Here is an 18,191-nt window from a genome sequence, read left to right on the forward strand (position 1 = left end):
ATCTGATGCTAGGTCATGGCCTTACCTCGTCCTGCTTGCCTTATCTTGCTGCAAACATGTTGTTCTATGTCTTCGACAGAACCAGACATTAGACACATTCCTTGACAACTTGAGAACGATCACAGCTGCCGTATCTTGAGTCCTCCAATGCCTTTCTAGATATGTGTTGCCTCACTTAAAGTACCTGCATACCTATGAAAGAAGCACCTTTGGCACTATTTTGGAATGAAGAAGGCAAGTGTGAACGATATTAAGTAACTTGGCCAAGGTCACACAGTGTCAGAACCAGGATTCACATCTGAAACTTGGGCTTACCACAGAGCTCAGGATTCTAGGCCTCGCCAGTAACCCCCTCCAGCTCTGGTAGGAGAGAGCTCCACAAAGCAGAGAATTCTTACAGGCAGGTCTCTGCGATTTGATTGGGTGAATGTCCAGATCCAACAGGGCTCATCTCCAGCCAGAGGGCTGCTGCCCTTTCCTCTCCCCATCCTCCCAGCCTAAAGTCACACCTAGGGGGCTTCCTTGGCCCCCGTGAGTGTCCTTGCTTCTGGAACCAGCTTCCTCTCTGCTCTAACACCCGTAGCTTTGGGAAACCCCAAAGTGCTTCCCTATAGAAAAATGCCCACTTACAGATCTGCAGGCCATGACTGTTACCCATCACCCTCCCTGGGGACAACTCTGAGCCTTTTGAGCTCTCCAGGAATCATTCACCTCCTCAAGGGGATAATGTCAGCATTCACCTTTAGTCAGTGAACAAAACAGAACTCTAGACAATGAGGACTTCTTATAAATTTGCCTGATTCCCTTTTGTTTCAGGTCCAGAAATATTCTCCTGCTGAAAAGACTCTGCAGTACAAAATTCTGTGTCTCCCTCTCTTGTCTTCATTGTGTGAGATGCTCAGAAAATCCCACTGCTGCAAACAGAACTAACCAGAAGCACAGGTAAAGTACGTCAATCCTTCACTTTTCTTTCAAGGCCTTAGGGATTCACCATCTCAGGCTGGAGCCAGAGCTGGTTTGAGTTGTCAAGGGAGCCAAGCATACCTCTCGAGATCCTGAGGGAACCTTTCCGCGGGAAAGTTCCAAAAAAGGAGAATCTAAATTCCATTACTAGTGAATCTATTTTTATGTTTTTGCTCCCCCACCACCACCTAATTCATTTAAAAATGCCTTTGCATCAGATGAGACTTTCACATATAAAATAGATATTTTCAAACGAGCAGGACTGAGTGTGTATATACGAGTCTCTCTCTTCTTCAACAGAGGACAATAGTCTTATGAAAAAGATGCAGGTATCGTTCAAACCTTTCTTGGCCCTCTCTTCTGGAAATTGCATTTGGGGTCTATGGCACAACCTTTTGAATATTTTTTCTTGTGAACTTTTTTTTTACTTTCTTGACTTTAAGAAAAAGTAGCTAAAAGTCCATTGAAACCAAGTTTAGCGATTAAACTGAGAAATATCGTTTCAAGCTAAAAATGATCTGTGAGTATAAAATAAGGAGGAAGCATGTCTTTTGTGATCCTTAAGATGGCTCTGACCATAATGATTTTCTTCTGAAGCACACAGAAGCTTCTCGGGAGAGGACCCCGCACCCTGTGACAAGGCAATTCGAGATCAGGCTCTGGCTAGCTGCTAAAGAACTTTCTTTCTTCTCTGGCCCCACTTTAAAATACTACCCCTTTTTGATCTTCCCCGAGTGTTTCTCCTTCCTCATTTAATGAGAGTGACCAGTGTTTGACCCTCAAGAGAAATGGGTGAAGAATGGAAGTCCTTCCTTGCCCATGTGTCCTCCGCATAAAGGTATGTTTGATGTTTGCCTTTCCTCAGACGGCCTTGCTTTCTAACTGTAGTAAGATGAAAGGACAGAGTACAAAGTTCTGTTCCCGTGGGCTCGCTCTCTCTCTTCTCCTCATTTTATTGTTCTCCTTTCAAAGGAGTAAACATGGGATAGGTTCACATTCCCACCTAATTAAATCTCGGGGTGTGAAAGTTTGCCGAGGGTGAGTCGGCAGGTTTCAACAGCAATGCCCCTTTACACTGAGTCTGATAGGGATCTTGCGTCCCATCAGGGTAACATGCTGACCAGCTCCTTAGGCCATTTCGGGAAAAGAATTCTGGTGGTTCCTCTTCTTCTTCTAGCTACCACGGTTTCTGGACTCCATCAGATGGCCCTCATTTTCTCCTTCAACACTGATTCCTCACTCCCTTCTGGAAGTGTCTACACTGGAATTCGGCTTCACTGTTTGAAGGTCTCTGTTGCTAAGAGATGCTGTTTTGGTGTAAACCCAAGTGTGAACTCACACTAGTGATGGCCTTTATGTCGCTTTGCAAATAGCCACCTGTGCTCCTGCCCTGGGCAAGGAGGACATTCTTTTCATTTGTTTCAAGAGCTGCCTGAAGGTGGCCACCCATGGTGGCTGGTCAAAAGAGAAAAGGGGAAGAAGCAGCTTGTTCAGGGGTGGGACTGTTACTGATTTTCTAGTGCACCACAGCTGGTTTTCTTCCAAGACAACAACAAAATAACTTCTCCCTTTCTCAGGCGGGAAAAAGAGTGTTTGAATGATAACAAATAAGGAAGCTAAAGGGAACCTCTCGGCACCTACCTGAAGCCTCTTCTTCTGTGAGAGGAAACTGAGGCCCCAGAGAAATTGAATCCTTTGACCTAAATCAAAAGAGTTTATCAGAAGTCAGCCTGGGACTAGGGCTCAGGTCTTCTGATTCCCAGGAACACCTCCTTGATGCTGCCTCCGTGGAAATGGAATTTGTGTAGAATATCTTAAGGTCAATAACAAAACCGTTGACATGCTATCAATAGAGCATTTTCCCCTTTAGCAGAAATGATGACTTTATGCTCATGATTCTCCTACTTCATCTCTCTGTAAACAAATAGCCTCCATCTATTAAAATAGGCTCTCTCTGAGTTCATCCCAGAGATCTCAAACTCTCTGAAGACCCAACTGTGTATCCTTCCCATTTTGTGCGTAGTAGGGGCTCAGTGAATAGTGAGTGGAGGGAGGGAGAGCACAAGGCAAAACCAGCTAACCCATAAAGGACCGCATGGACTCCCCCATTCGTGCCAATGAATTTAGTTAACCGACCACAGGTGGAAGCAAATTCCACCACCATCGTTTACCTCCATTATTTTGATGAAGTTGGTTTCTTTTCCAAACATCAGTGCAATGCATAAAGTAAATCCAAATCCAAAATAAAATGTTACTCATTCAAAGTTCCACTTTAGCTCCAGATTTGTAATGATAGAAGTCCCAGAGAGAAAGGCCATCCTTCTGAAAAGTTTACCTTTGTTCATGAATTCTGCCCTGCTTGAAATGTCTGCCCTTTTAAAAAATTTCTGTCTTTTTCAATCAACCTCTGACCTCACTCTGATTCTAGGAAGAACTGACTTATGTCCCCAGGGAATCATTTCACAAATATCTGAGAGCTCCACACAAACAAGGCCACAAATCGCCCAGGCTCCCATGACTCAGCGTAAATTTCAAACCTCACAAGTTGGAGGATTCTGTGGGGGGCTTGTCAGAGGGACACAAGGCCTCAGTGGAGAAAGAAGCTCCTCTTTCTTTCTGGCAACATAATTAAACTGCTAGACTGACACAAAGTGAAAGAGCTTTGCAAAGCTGAAAACAGTGCAAATGCTCATTATTATATTAGTACTATTATTCTATTAACTCCTCATAGCTCCAAAGCCTGAATGTCAGGGAAAATGAGTACTTCTGGAAGGTGGTGTTTTTTTCCCCCAAAGGCCTTGGGGGGTCACTCACTGAGGGGGTGGGCATTGGACTTTTCTTTGAGACAAAGGAGCACAACCTGGGGGAGCTAAACCTCAGGATCTGGGCTTCTGATGTCACTGGAATCTTAGGCTGACAGCTCCTCCCATCCCTTGATACCTTTGGGCATTAAGTGTCTTTTTAGCTTAAACCATGTGGTAGTTAGATGATGCTTATAAGTGGAATAAAAGATTTCTACTGTTTTTCTGACTGCTACCAAGGACCTTTTGTGTATCTTTTTTTTTTTTTTTAAGATTTTATTCATTTATTTGACAGACAGAGACCACAAGTAGGTGGAGAGGCAGGTGGAGAGAGAGGGGGAAGCAGGCTCCCTGTGGAGCAGAGAGCCCGATGCGGCCCGATCCCAGGACCCTGGGAATCATGACCTGAGCAGAAGGCAGAGGCTTTAACCCACTGAGCCACCCAGGCGCCCCATGTATCTTTTTTTTAAAAGATTTTATTTATCTACTTGACAGACATCACAAGAGGCAGGCAGAGAAAGAGAGGGGCAAGCAGGCTCCCTGCCAAGCAGAGAGCCTGACGTGGGGCTTGATCCCAGGACCCTGGGACCATGACCCAAGCCGAAGGCAGAGCCTTTAACCCACTGAGCCACACAGGTGCCCCCCTTTTTGTGTATCTTAAGGGAAAATAAAGCCACTTGATAAAATATCGTTTGGATCAGGCAACTGAGGACAGGACTCACTTCTTGCTCAGGCCCATGTCCCTCCTTCGTGATTGCTTCCAACTCTAAGTGTTGATTCTAGTGCTGACTTCCTGTCTTCTAGACTTGTGGGTGGGAACTGTGGGATTAATTCAAGTTTAAAACACTTTATTAGGGGTGTCTGTGTGGCTCCGTCTGTTGAGTGTCAGACACTTGGTTTTTGCTCAGGTCATGATCTCAGGCTCTATGCTCAGCCGGGAGTCTGCTTAAGGTTCTCTCCCTCTGCCCCTCCCCCTCTTGTCCACTCATTATCTCTCTCTCAAATAAATTAATCTTTAAAAAACAAAACAAAGGGGCGCTTGGGTGGCCCAGTCCTTAAGCGTGTGCTTTCAGCTCGGGTCATGATCCTGGGGTCCTGGGATCGAGCCCCGAGTTAGGCCCCTGCTCAGTGGGGAGCCTACTTCTCCCTCTCCCGCTCTCAATGTTCCCTCTCTCGATGTATCTTTCTCTGTCAAATAAATAAATAAAAATCTTTAAAAAAAAGAAATAAAATAAAAAACAAAACAAAAACCACTTTATTAGCCAGTGATGGTAAAAGTTTTTAAGGTGTTCTTGATTTTCAGTGGGTTGTGGGATTGTTTCTGTAGCAAGAGAAATAAGGTTGCTGTCAAAGGCATCATATGGTGGGAATGTCCACAGACACATTTTTATTTACATGATGCTGCGGAAAACTCTAGAACAATGTTAAGTAAGGGTATCGTGCACCACCTTTTAGACTTCACCTGGAGTTGGTAGATACTGAAATTATAAGCTGAAATTGTGTACATTTATCTGCAGAGAAGGTCCACATTTTTCATCAGGCCTCAAATAGGGCCCGACTTCGGGAGAGATTAAGAATTCCTGAAGTAGAGACATTTTTTTACACCAATTTACTAAGGTGTGCCCCCACCGAAAAACCAACAGAAAACAGCAGCACTTTGCTACAAAATTTTAAGCATGCACAGTTCCTGAAACGCTGAAAATGTAAAAGTAAATTTAATTTCTTTTAAAGGATTGAGAACCAAGAAGGTAGTAAGTAAGACATGGATTTCATGTATTAAAGCTCTAGAACCAGATCCTTCCATTCCCTGGATAAACAGTTTGAGCATGGACGATGGCCTTACCAGCATCTAAAAATGTGGTTCTTGTTGATTCTTATAACATTCCTTGAGTTCATGTCCTGTGGCATATATTGTGATAAGGGTAACTGCCCAAAGGCTAGTGGGACTAACGAGGAATTCACAGTTCAACTAACATGATGATCATGCTTCCTGTTTTGAGAAAAGGAGGTGTACTGCATGCACAGACAACTCTTGACCTAGGCAGGGTTTCAAAGAAACCTTAGAATAGGCAATCACTGAGCTACATCCAGATGAGCGTTTTAGGAGTTGGCTAGTAATTGGGCAGTGGGCGGGAGGGAGGGGGGCAGCAGTTTCGTGGAGGCTGCTCGGACTTCCATTAGGAATTACCTGGGGCTTGTTCAAATGTAGACTCTGAGTCCTGAAGTCTGGGTTGGACCTGAGATCTGCATTTTCAAGAAGCTGCTAGTAATCGCTATTGGCCATCCCCACTTTGCATCTTGAGGGGGTGGAGAAGAGGTGAACCAGGCCATTTAGGGACCAGCAAGTAGCTCAGGGGGCTGCGACTCCAAGAAATCTCGGGGTGACTTTGCTCCAGATGCCTGGAAAACACAGAAGAGTACAGAGAATAATATAAGCATATACCATCCAGTCTATGCAAATGTGGACAAACCACAAAGTGGTTATGTTTTTTAGAGGTAATTTCATAACTCTTTTCCCAACTTCCTTCATCCTGCCCTTTATCCTGCCCTCAGCAGCCCCCTCTTCTGATCCTGGTCTCTCTTTTCCATGCATGCTTTAATGTTTTGTGTGTATATGTAAATAATCAATATTCAGTGGTGTTTGTATTTTAGGTAAATAACACTTCATATGGTTTTTATGCAACTTACATTTTTACTCAATTCTAGGAGATCTATTACATTTCTTTTGAACTGCTATCTTAGAGTTATTTCTATAAATTTATCACAATTCGTTCATTCATTACCCTATTGGTTGTTCTGAATGGATCATTTTTTTTTTTTTAAGATTTTATTTATTTATTTGACAGAGAGAGAGAGAGAGAAGCAGCAGACTCCCTGCTGAGCAGGGAGCCTGATGCAGGACTTGATCCCAGGACCCTGGGATGATGACCTGAGCCAAAGGCAGACTCTTGACCAACTGAGCCACCCAGCAATCCCCAACTGATCATTCTTAAAAACAATGTTTAGGGGCCCTTGGGTGGCTAAGTGGGTTAAGCCTCTGCCTTCGGCTTAGGTCATGATCTCAGGGTCCTGGGATCGAGCCCCACATGGGGCTCTCTGCTCAGCGGGGAGCCTGCTTCCTCCTCTCTCTCTGCCTGCCTCTCTGCCCACTTGTGACCGCTCTCTCTCTCTCTGTCAAATAAATTAATAAAATCTTTTTAAAAAAAAGCAAAAAAAATACAATGATTTAGAGAAGTTTTTATGTATACTGGATGCTAATCCTCTATCACTTACACACGTCTTCTCTCAGTCTGTGGCTCATTTTGTTGTCAGTATTGGTTTTAACTTCACTTATGGTGCCTTTTGTTAGATGGAATTGTCAATCTTCTATTGTTGTTGGTGCTTTTTAGATATTATTTAAGAAATCATAAAGTTGTGCTAACTTTTTGTTAGTTTTGCAAACGATAGGGATCAGTTGAGAAGAGTCAATACAGCATTTTGGGTAAACTTGGCTTGCAGTTTTCTTAACTGTTTTCTGAATTATTAGTACAATGATGTCTCTTTACAATAGTTACTATCCAGGTACGATCTTGTTTGATCTGCTCGAAAAGGTTGGTAAGTTCTTCTCCATAGAAATAAAGGCAAGTCATGGGGCACCTGGGTGGCTCAGTGGGTTAAAGCCTCTGCCTTCGGCTCAGGTCATGATCCCAGGGTTCTGGGATCGAGCCCCGCATCGGGCTCTCTGCTCGGCGGACAGCCTGCTTCCTCCTCTCTCTCTCTGCCTGCCTCTCTGCCTACTTGTGATCTCTGTCTGTCAAATAAATAAATAAAATCTTTAAAAAAAAAAGAAATAAAGGCAAGTCTTGATGCTGTCCATTTTATTTCTTAATCTTCTTTAGGTTTTTAAGTGTATCGCCCACTTCTGGGGGCTTTGGCTGGTACTCAGTGGTAGTTGGGAGAATCCCCTAACCCCCTCAGAACCTTCAGCTCCAGCCCTGCACACGATGAAGGCGCCTGCCCAAGGGGCCTCTTCTTATCGTGTTCTCCCTGGGTCCCACTCTTATTTCTCCTTGTCCTAACAGGTTGAGGGTTGGCAACAGCTTCTCTCTGCTGCCAGACTCTGGATGCCTCAGCACCCCTATGTCCTTTCAACAGTTCTCCATTTTTCTGACACCAACTGGAAGTCCCATAATTCAGCTCAATCTTGATATTGATCACCCAGAGTGAGCGCAGACCAAGGGACTCAGCCTCACAAGACTGCCCCCGCTTCAGATGGCAGCGGCAAATCCTAGGCCTCCAGGTGATCCATACTTCTGTCCAACTTGGCTACAAATTCCAGGGTTCCCACAATGCACCCTCAGGTTTGATAACTTACTAGAATGGCTCACAGAACTCTGGGAAGCACTATGCTTACAATTGAAGTTTTATTATAAAGTATATAACTCAAAGGGAGTTTGAAATGGCCAAACAGAAGAGATGTGGAGGGCAAGGTCTTTAAAAGTCATGAATGCAAGCACTTCCGTTCCCGTGGAGCTGAGGTGTACCACCCTCCAACACATCTGTATGTTCACCAACTAGGACGCTCCCCTGAGCTTTGTTGTTTGGAGGTTTTGTGGAGGTTTCATTACTTTGACATGATTGATTGACCATTGATGGCCAATGATGGTTGAACTTAACCTCCAGGCTCTCTCTTCTCCTAGGAGGTCAGAAAATGGGGCTGAAAGTTCTAGCTCTCTGGTCACATGGTGGTTTCTCTGTGGACCAACACCATCCTAAAGTTGTCTAGGGACCCACCAATTAGCAACTATGCTAATGCATCATTACTGTAAACTCAGGTATGGTCAAAAGGAGCTCATTATGAATAACAAAAGACACTCATATCATCAAATGCCAAGAATCTTAGATCTGTGCCAGGAAATGGGGACAAAGACCAAATAAATTTTTTTGTTATACTGCAACCCCCATTGTTTCCCATTAATCCTACCCACACCTTCCGAAGAATCATCTGGGTGGACTTTATTTCCCACCTATATACCTGCAACTTCCTGCAGACACAGTGGTCATCCATGTGCACGTACCATCACCACGACATTTGTAATGCTGCATCACAGTGTCCTGACTGCCTTCTTGTGCTCTGCTCTAAATTGTCTTGAAGCAGAAACATGTCCTAGTCATCCCTGTATTCCTGCCATTCTAGCCCAGCATCTGGCCTATCATGGTTGTCAATCATTCTTTTAATGGGTTAGTGAATTGTTCCATTTCTCATTCTGGGCATCCATTCATTCAGCATCTCACATGTGAGAGACTGTCCCAAGTGCTGGGTACGCAAATTCACTGCTAGCTAGGTCCTGATACTATAGTGGATTTGGACTTCATCTTGGAGTAGACAGAAGGACTGGGCAGCTTGGTCTACACTTCTACCACATCTTGGACATGCCTCGAAGGAGCATGGGTCTCTCTCACAGACACTGAGACAACCAGTGTCAGTGACAACTCCTTCATGGCTCTCTGGATGGGGACAGTCTTTGCTACTCTACCTTCATATCCCAAGGACCTCATTGGCCTCTCTTCTAATACTCAAGGAGCAATGGTTTACTTGATTCTGAAATAGTTTCTCCTCTTGGAGAGGACAGAAATTCTGCAGATTTTTCTCTCTGCCTGAATGGAAAGAGGGCAGAGGGTAGGATCTTCCTCCCCACCTGGTTCAAATCCTGCCTCTCCACTTGCTTGGGCAAAGTACGCAATTCACTTTGTAGTTGCCTCAGTTTCTGCATCTATAAAGTAGGGAAAATAAGAATCCTCACCTCCTAGAATTAATTTGAGGATTAAATGAACACTTAGAGCGTGTTGTCAATATCTAATAAGTGTCATTTGCAATTTGCATTTCTCCTTTATAATCATCTTTTCTGGGGGGAAATAAAATATATCCCCATGTGCACAAAGGAATGTGAATAGACACACCAACACCTACTAAATAAGAGGTAGGAGAATGACTTTTTAATGTACAAATTTTTAAATCCATGTTTTCACTTGTTCTGAGTTTTAACCATGTGTATCTATTTTAAAAACTCTTTTCTGTTATATCTGACAGATTTCAAAATCTTTCCTCTGGGTGTGAGTATCTGAAGCTGAAAACACACACACACACAGACACACACACACTTACACTCCTCCACCTTTATCCTGCCTGACTACTTATGTGTCATGATAAACATTTCCAGTGGCTTGTCTTCAACTTCTCTGCTTATCGGGGCTGAGCTAGAGAATGAGCCCTGGAATTAATGGCTGGGGCAGAACACATCCCATTGGCAATGTCCTATTTATGTGAACTTGTACTTCTATCAATGATGGCAATGAAAAACAAAATCAAAGCAGGGCCTGGATATAAAATGATTTGAATACATTATAGAACATTAATTCCATAGAGGCTTTCAAACCAGACTGATCAGGCATTTGGAAATCATTTATCTTAAGTGGGTCTCTGAAATGTACCAGGACTTAAAAATGACAGTGAATTATGTTTACTTCATGTTTTACATTAAAAAATAGGAAGCATCCCAATTCCTGTTCGGGATAAGGGCGTCGTTTTAAATCCCATAATTAGCTCTGCAAGCATCCAAAATAATATCCAATTTCAGGCTTTTGAATACCCACCTCTTTTTAAAAACCCAGCTAATGTATGCGTTTGCAGACACAAAGACCAGAATAAATCAGACGGTGCCACTGTGGTACCCTTAGGTGATGGGATAAGGGAGAAAGAAATGAGAAAAGGAAACCATGGCCAGCATCTCCAGCTCTGGGATCTTGACATCTTGACAGCCCCCCCTCCCCGTTTATCTGTTGAGTCATCTGTCCCAAGTTCAACCCTGATGATGTGGGAGACTGTGTACCAGGCTGTGGGAGCACAGATTAAGAGGGGCTGCTGGCCCTCAAGGAGTTTATTGTCTAATGAGAGAGACAAAATAGAGTTATGTTATTATAATACTACATAGGAAATCCTAAATGACAGAATGGCAAAAGTACTCTTAGAGCATACAGAAGTGAGATGCGTGTCAACATAGGTAGATCTGCTTGTAACTATTTATTGGCTTAATTATCTTAAGTGTTTGTCTTGTCTGAGATGGCAGTCTTCTGTTCTGTTTGCTTTGTAATGCAAGATATGATGCTCGAGGCATGAAACCTAGCACTACTTCTTCGCAGTGCCTTGTGCGTGTGTGCGGGAATTCACTCATCACTCACTTAGTATGAGGCTCTGTGCTCGTTTCTGGGAATACTGAGGATTCAAGGATGTTAGTTTGTGGTTTCATCATTAAACAGTGCTCAGTACCTTCTGATATCATGGTTCCATGTCCTTGGACAACAAATCGCCATACTGGGGAGTGTTAGTAGGGTTACTGAGAACCCAGGAAATGAAAAACACAAGAGCCCAGTGACTGACAGCCAAGCCTCCGGTACTCTGGGTAAGTGTGGCCCTTCCCCTTATGCCCCAGGCGGGCCCTGCCGCCCCATCAGGCTGAGCAGAGACTGAACACTTCGGAAACTCCTTTGCAACACAGTATTTGCTACCCTCGGTCTCTGTTCTAAAACAAAGTACTTCCCAAAACTACCCAAAAAAGAGGATGCTACCCTTCCTGCACTTAGCAGGCTAGAGGTCAGTATGAAGGGTGTCCCCCAGGGATGAGACTGGAGATGGGCTTTGGTTGTTTGTTAGACCACGTATGGGGGCCTGGAAGGCCATGACCAGGAATTCTTTAAGTGTGCGGGACACCGAAGTGCCTTCCACCAGCATGATTGGATTTAAACCTTTATACAAGTCTGGGGAAAGGTCCTGCCCCCACCCCCACAACAAAACTGAGACTTATTGTGGTTAAATGGCTTCTTGAGGAGGTAGGGCCAGGCTGAGAGCTGAAGTTGACCTGATCCAAGTCCAGGGCTCATTCCATGAGGCCCCCTAAACAGATAGATGCTGTTAAGGACTGAACTGTGAAACAAGTTTCCTACGCTGAAGCCCTAACCCCAGTGTGGTTGTATCTGGAGATGGGGCATTTAGGAAGGTAATTAAGGTTCAATGGGCTCATGAGGGTAGGACCCTAATCGGACAGAACTGGTGTAAGAGGAAGAAGAAGAAAATGTCTCATAAGAGGAAGAGACTGCAGATCTCTCTCTCTCTCTACAGGTGTGCAGAGAAAGGCCATATGAGGGTGTAGTAAGAAGGTGACTGTCTACAAGCCAGGAAGAGAGCTCTTGCCAGGAGCCAAATTTGCCAGCACCTTGATCTTGGACTTCCAGCCTCCAGAACTGTGAGAAAATAACATTTCTATTGCTTAAGCTACATGGTCTATGGCATTTTGTTTGGCAGCCAGAGCCGACTAATGCAGACTTTTGTACAACAAATGGGTGTGCTACTGTGATGAACCCCCCAAAATGTGGAAGTGGCCTTGGAACTGAGTGTTGGGGAGGGGCCAGAAGAGTTTCAAGGTGCATCCCAGCAAAGAAGCCTAGGTTGTCGTGGCTTGACTGTTGGTAGACACATGGATGTTAACGTGAACTTGGTGAGGTGTCAGGAAGAGAGGAGAAGAGAAGAGAAGAGCTGGAAAGAAGGCTTCTGTCATCTTAGAGGATATGTGTATCACCATGGGCACAATGTTGATAGAAATGCGGGCAGGGACGAGGAATGTGTCACTGGAAACTGGAGGAAAGACGATCCTTCCTCTAGGGGTAAAGAACTTGGCTGAGCTGTGTTCTCTTGTTCTGTGGAAGGTGAAACTCCCAAGCAGTAAAATTGGGTATTTCAGAGAGGAGATTCTAAGCAAAATGTTGAAGAAGTAATTTGGTTCTCTTACAGGAAAGCATGAGTGAAGGGAGAAATTGGAAGTAGGGGCTCAAACAGATACAATATTTGTACAACTGTGGTCCTAGCAGAGGCTATTCATAGTAACCCAGAGGTGGAAGCAACTCAAATGTCGATTAAGGGATGAGTGGACAAAGAAAATGTGGTCTATACATACAGTGGAATATCATTCAGCCCTATAAGGAAAGGACATTCTGCCATGTGCTCCAATGTAGGATAGATCTTGAAGACATCGTTCTAAGCAAACTACGCCAGACACAAACAGACTAATACTGGATAGCTCCCCTCATACGAGGTTTCCAAAGTAATCAAATTCATAGAGACAGAAAGTAGAAGGGAGGTTGCCAGGGGCTGAGGGGAGAGGGGATGGGGAGTTAGTGATTAACGGGTAGAGAGGTTCATATTGGGAAGATGATAATGTTCTGGCCATGCATGGGGAGGGGTGATAGTTATACAACACTGTGAATGTCCTTGATGCCCCTGAACCGTATGCTTGAACAATGGTTAAAATAGCAAATTTTATGTCATGTCTATTTTAACACAATTTTTCAAAAGAATAAAAAAAAAATTAGAAAATAACTCTTCAGCTCATTTTCACATCACGAGAATTTGCCCTAAAAGTCTGACCTAGCAGTCACAACTTCTTACCTCTCTTACCGAAAACCTCCGTTTTCTCCGTCCTTTGGACCAGATCCTGCCATTCTCACCTTGAAGTTGTCCTTTTGTTCCCATCCCCACCCCGCTACCCCAGGTCAGCCTGTCACCTCCTAATGGCTGCCCTGCTCCTCTCTGATCAGTGTCCCTGCGGCCTCTGCTTGCTCCTATTCTGCCTCCTCACCGGTCTCTCTGAATCACCCCACCCTTGCTTCATTCATCAAGGCTTTGCACGTCCATATCCACTGGGACCAGTCGACCAGTTGTTCCGGCACATACGCACATGCTGTCCCGGGGCAGGCCGACCTCCTGGAGGTGCCCTGAGACAGCTTTACTTTCCTGCCTCTGTGCTTTTGTGCCTATGTCATCCTCACACCCCATGATTCCCCCCTTCTGATGCTTGCCCCTCCAGTCCCAACCCCACCTCCTCCCCCTGCCGTGGTTCCCAGTCATCTCCCTATCCTCCAGCTGCTCTTACCTTCCGCACCCAGCTGCTTCCTCAGCATTACCCAGCCTCCCCAGGTAAGGGGAAAACTTTTTCTGGTTGGGACCCCCAGAAAAATGTTTTTCTGCTTTCTTTTGACCTAGCAGGGTCCTGAAGTCCTGACTGATATTCCATAGCTACTAGTTGATTGACATTGAATAGATGTCAACTTACGAGCTGACTTGAGCAAACGCCAGGTTACTAATCAGTTTCCAAAATATCAGCAGAGCTATTTTGAATTTATTTAGGATGCACAGTCCTGGCCCGAGGGTGCCTGCCTGTGGCAAAAGTGCGCTGGGTCCTCATTTGGAAAAAGACAGCTTTCAGGGTCACTTGAGGGCAAGGCTGGGAGCATCAGGGCAGAACTGCGTGGGAAGCAGTTGAAATGGAAGACAGAGGAGCTGTCAACAAGGACACTTCAGTCATCTTCTAAAGAAACACCACCGTATAGAAAGGCGGCTTGGATTCTGGACTCTCAGATCTCAGTGGTGGGCAGGAAACGAAGTGGCCAGGCTGTGGAAGCCTAGACTGTCTTCAGGGGAAAAGGGAAGGTCAAGCTCAAAGATGACTCACCATCCCTGCCTCTCAAAGCAGCCACCTCCCACCCTTTCCATTCTCTCTCCTGCTGAAGCTGCATCCATCTGCTAACTGAAATCATCTGAAAAGTTACAGGATAGAGCATGCCTCTGGAAAGGGAGAACTTGACTTTTGGGCCCTCAGTGACCTGAGGCTCATTCATCAAATACTTCCTGAGCTCCTCTGTGAGCCAGGGGCTGAAATAGAGCAGGGACCTTGCAGACACCTGCCCTCCTGTCCTGTTGCCATGTGCTAGACATTGTGCTGGGTACTGGAGACTCTCTGATCCAGATAACATGTCCTGACAAGAAGGGACTTATGGTCACAGGAAGAGACAGTCGTCAGTAGGCGGTTAACGACAGAGCGTGGGATGTGCATTCTAAATAATACAGTGTTCCGGACTCAGTGCTCAAATGTTGCACAGTTTTGTGTGCAACAAAGAGGCTCATGGGGGCACATTTTCTTTGTTTCAAATTCTTTATGATTTTTCGAAGTCACTCTCCTTGGAAATGCCATTTTTTATTTCCCCAGATCTCAGCTTCTTGCCTCCACTGCCGAACTAAGAGGCCTACATAGGCTAACATTTGATGATTTTCAAGCACCTGGTCTTAGAACTGTTCTACTGGGTCACGGTCCCTAGAGAACTGGTGGCAGAAGGCCCACTTCCATCCAGACATCCTCGTTCTGTTAAAGCACCAACAACGGAAAGAGTATTTCCTGTCCTTGGAGGATTACAGGTGTTCTATAGGTTGGGAGCTAGTTCTCGCCTTGAGCACAACTTAGTGCATTCTTAGAAAATGAGTAAATGTCTCTGTTCTAAATAAGGAAACTGACAAGATAGCCTATGTCTCAGCCCCCTACACTTCAGGCAAGGATGATCTCATGAAGCACTAAAATGACCTCATTCTATTATTGGAAGAACTTGTCTGTCCACAGATATTTTCTCACTGTTGAAATTAGTGGCTGAAATTCTCACAATTAGGGTCACTTACTGAACGAGTGCACCTGTTAAAATGTAAATATATGACCTGTGGAAAGGATGCCATGGAAAGCAATGGTAGAAATACCTGGGACTTTTTTTTTAAAAATCCCAAGCCCATCCCAGACAACTCTGGATCTCGGATCTCTGAGAGGTGGGACCACAAGGACTCTGTCCAAACTCCCAAGGTGGTTCAATGTGCTGTGAAGGTTGAGGACTGCTGCCCTGAGTTCACAGAACACAAGGAACTGTTGAGAATTGGCCAGTCTTACTCATGCATCAGCAAGTCCTCTTCAAAGGAGAATGTGATCCTAGGAGAGGTCCTATTCCCTCCACACTCATTGTGTGGTTCATAGACCATCACCATCAGCATCTGCATCATCTTGCCATTGGCTTTAAAAATACAGAATCCCAGGCACCTGGGTGGCTCAGTCCATTGAACATCTTTCTTCAGCTCAGGTTATGGTCCCAGGGTCCTGGGATCAAGCCCTGCATCGGGCTCTCTGCTTAGTGGGGAGTCTGCTTCTCCCTCTGCCTCCGCCTCTCCCCCTGCTCATGCTCTCTCTTTAATAAACAAATAAAATCTTTTAAAAAATAAATAAAAATAAATTTAAAAAATACAGAATCCTAGGGGCCACCCAAGATTGACTAAATCAGAATCAGTACTTAGTAAGGTCTCCAGATGACTCACAGCCATATTGCACTTTGAAAGGAACTGTACAAGATAATGTCTTTCAAAGATTTAGTTATTTAAGAGAGAGAGAGAGAGAGAACATGTGCATGTGAGCGGGGGTGGGGTGGGGGAGCAGAGAGAGAGGCAGAGGGAGAGAAGCAAACTCTCTGCTGAGTACAGACCCTGTCCTGGGGCTGGATCTCATGATCCTGAGATCATGACCTGAGCCGAAATCAGGAGTCAGACACTTGACTGACTGGCCCACCTAGGCTCTCCCAAAATGATGTTTTTGAAATGTCTGCTTGGGTATCCACTCAGTCACTGTTACAGGCTGAATTATATTTCCCCAAATTCCTATGTGCAAATCCCACTTCCAGTCCCTCAGAGTGTGACCTTATTTGGAGACAGGGCCTTTACAGAGGAAGTCAAATTAAATTGGATGACCTCCTGCATCATCGGGGCGGGGGGGGGGGGGTGCTAATCCAATATGGCTGATGTCCTTACGAAAAGGGGGAATTTAAATACATACAGAAAGAACATTGTATGAACATGGGGATGTCCTTCTACAAGCCCAGGAGAGAAGCCTGGAGTGGATTCGTCCCTCATAGCCCTTTGGAAGAACCAATTTTCCCAGTACCTTGATCTCCAATTTCTGATCTCCCCAAATGAAGAGACAAGACATTCCTGTGAAGCCAGTTAGTGGTACTTTGTTAGAAAGCAGCCCTACAAATAAAGGATTCACTCGTGCTGTATTCTGTCTAGTTTACATAAAAACTGCCCACGAAAGGACCAGAATCTATCCATCTGCCACTGTCATTCCTTGTCCCCCAAACACTCAGGTCAGGACCACTTCATGGACCACTAGCCAGCCTGGAGATTGGCTGTCTTGTGTCCAGAAGCCCAGTGCTAATTCCATTCCATCAGCTGTAGGTAGAGTAGTGGTGGGTCCCATGACCAGCTTTCTTAGAAGTCTGAAGGGTTTCCTAGAATGGTTGGACAGATGTCCCTTAATCAGCCTCGAGCACCCACCTTGGTCAGTGCATTGTATAAATTATTCTTGTCATCATCAGACTGTTCTGTAGACCTTTGCAGAGTGGTGGAGAGGAAGTCTTGGGTAACCCAATAGATAGCTTTGGGTATAGCTATCTATCGGGTACAGTTCATCTTTCTTAAGGTATCTGCTTATAGTCCAGTTTCTTCAGCCAGATATTGTAAGACTCGGCCCCTCGGTCCCAACCCCAGACCCAGTTTCAAGAGTTTAGCAAATGGGGGACGCCTGGGTGGCTCAGTTGGTTAAGCGCCTGCCTTAAGCTCAGGTCATGATCCCAGCGTCCTGGGATTGAGTCCCATATCGGGCTCCTTGCTCAGCAGGGAGCCTGCTTCTCCCTCTGCCTCTGCCTGCCTCTCTGCCTACTTGTGCTCTCTCTCTCTGTCTCTCTCTCTCTGACAAATAAATGAATAAAATCTTAAAAAAAAAAAAGAGTTTAGCAAATGGTACCGACACTACTGCAGGTTTTCTTGAGAGGTGGGAGTAAGTGTTACCCCCATGGAGTCAACCTTCCTTAATATGCCTTCCAAACCTGTCTCTCCCTTCGGAAATTGCCAAAGCTCTCTTCTTAATCTTTGATGGCTCTACTTTATCTTCCTCTTGACACCCTTCTTAAAATTTTGGCTTTTTAACGTATCTCACTGCATCACACAAAAGTCAACTGAACAGCATTGTCAAGGGGCTGAGGCCCAAGACCACAGGGGCACACTTGCACTTGGACAAGCAGGGTTCATTACTAGCTGCAGTGAGGACCTCACTGTGAGGAACCTGAGGATCTCAGTGTTTGAAAGGGCCTCTTACAGGATTGGGGATTTGGTTGCATGAGAAGGAAGCCAGGATTGGCTCTAGAGATTGGTTGGAGGTTGGATGATGTCAGAATGTGGGAGCAATTCTTTCGGCACCTCAATAAATCTTTATGGAGAGGGGAGACTAAAACAACCTAAAGCTGTAACTGGCAAAGTAGAAGTCACTCATTTCAGACCATATAGGGACCTTTGGGGGAGTATTTTTGTGGGTGGTACAGTGACCTTGTTTTGTGTGAGCTTAGATGAAATTATGAAGTGACCTTCCTTTGTCTCATCTTATTGTGGTTTCTTATTGTGACATCTGGGGTTGCTGCCCTGTGCCAACCAAGGCTTATGTTCATTAGAATAGCATGGCCAGGCCAGCTTCTGGGGGTCAG

At 45.0% G+C, this 18,191-nt stretch overlaps 1 long non-coding RNA gene across 1 annotated transcript; it reads left to right on the forward strand.

Annotated features, from left to right (window-relative positions):
* Positions 1 to 813: 813 nt before the first annotated feature.
* LOC123942630 lies at positions 814 to 13,313 on the forward strand. The gene is made up of 3 exons (XR_006818444.1): positions 814 to 942; positions 1,561 to 1,801; positions 11,920 to 13,313. It is a non-coding gene; the product is annotated as an uncharacterized LOC123942630 (long non-coding RNA).
* The last annotated feature ends 4,878 nt before the right edge of the window (positions 13,314 to 18,191 follow it).

The sequence above is a fragment of the Meles meles genome, chromosome 5, assembly GCF_922984935.1.
Source record: "Meles meles chromosome 5, mMelMel3.1 paternal haplotype, whole genome shotgun sequence".
NCBI classification, from domain to species: domain Eukaryota; kingdom Metazoa; phylum Chordata; class Mammalia; order Carnivora; family Mustelidae; genus Meles; species Meles meles.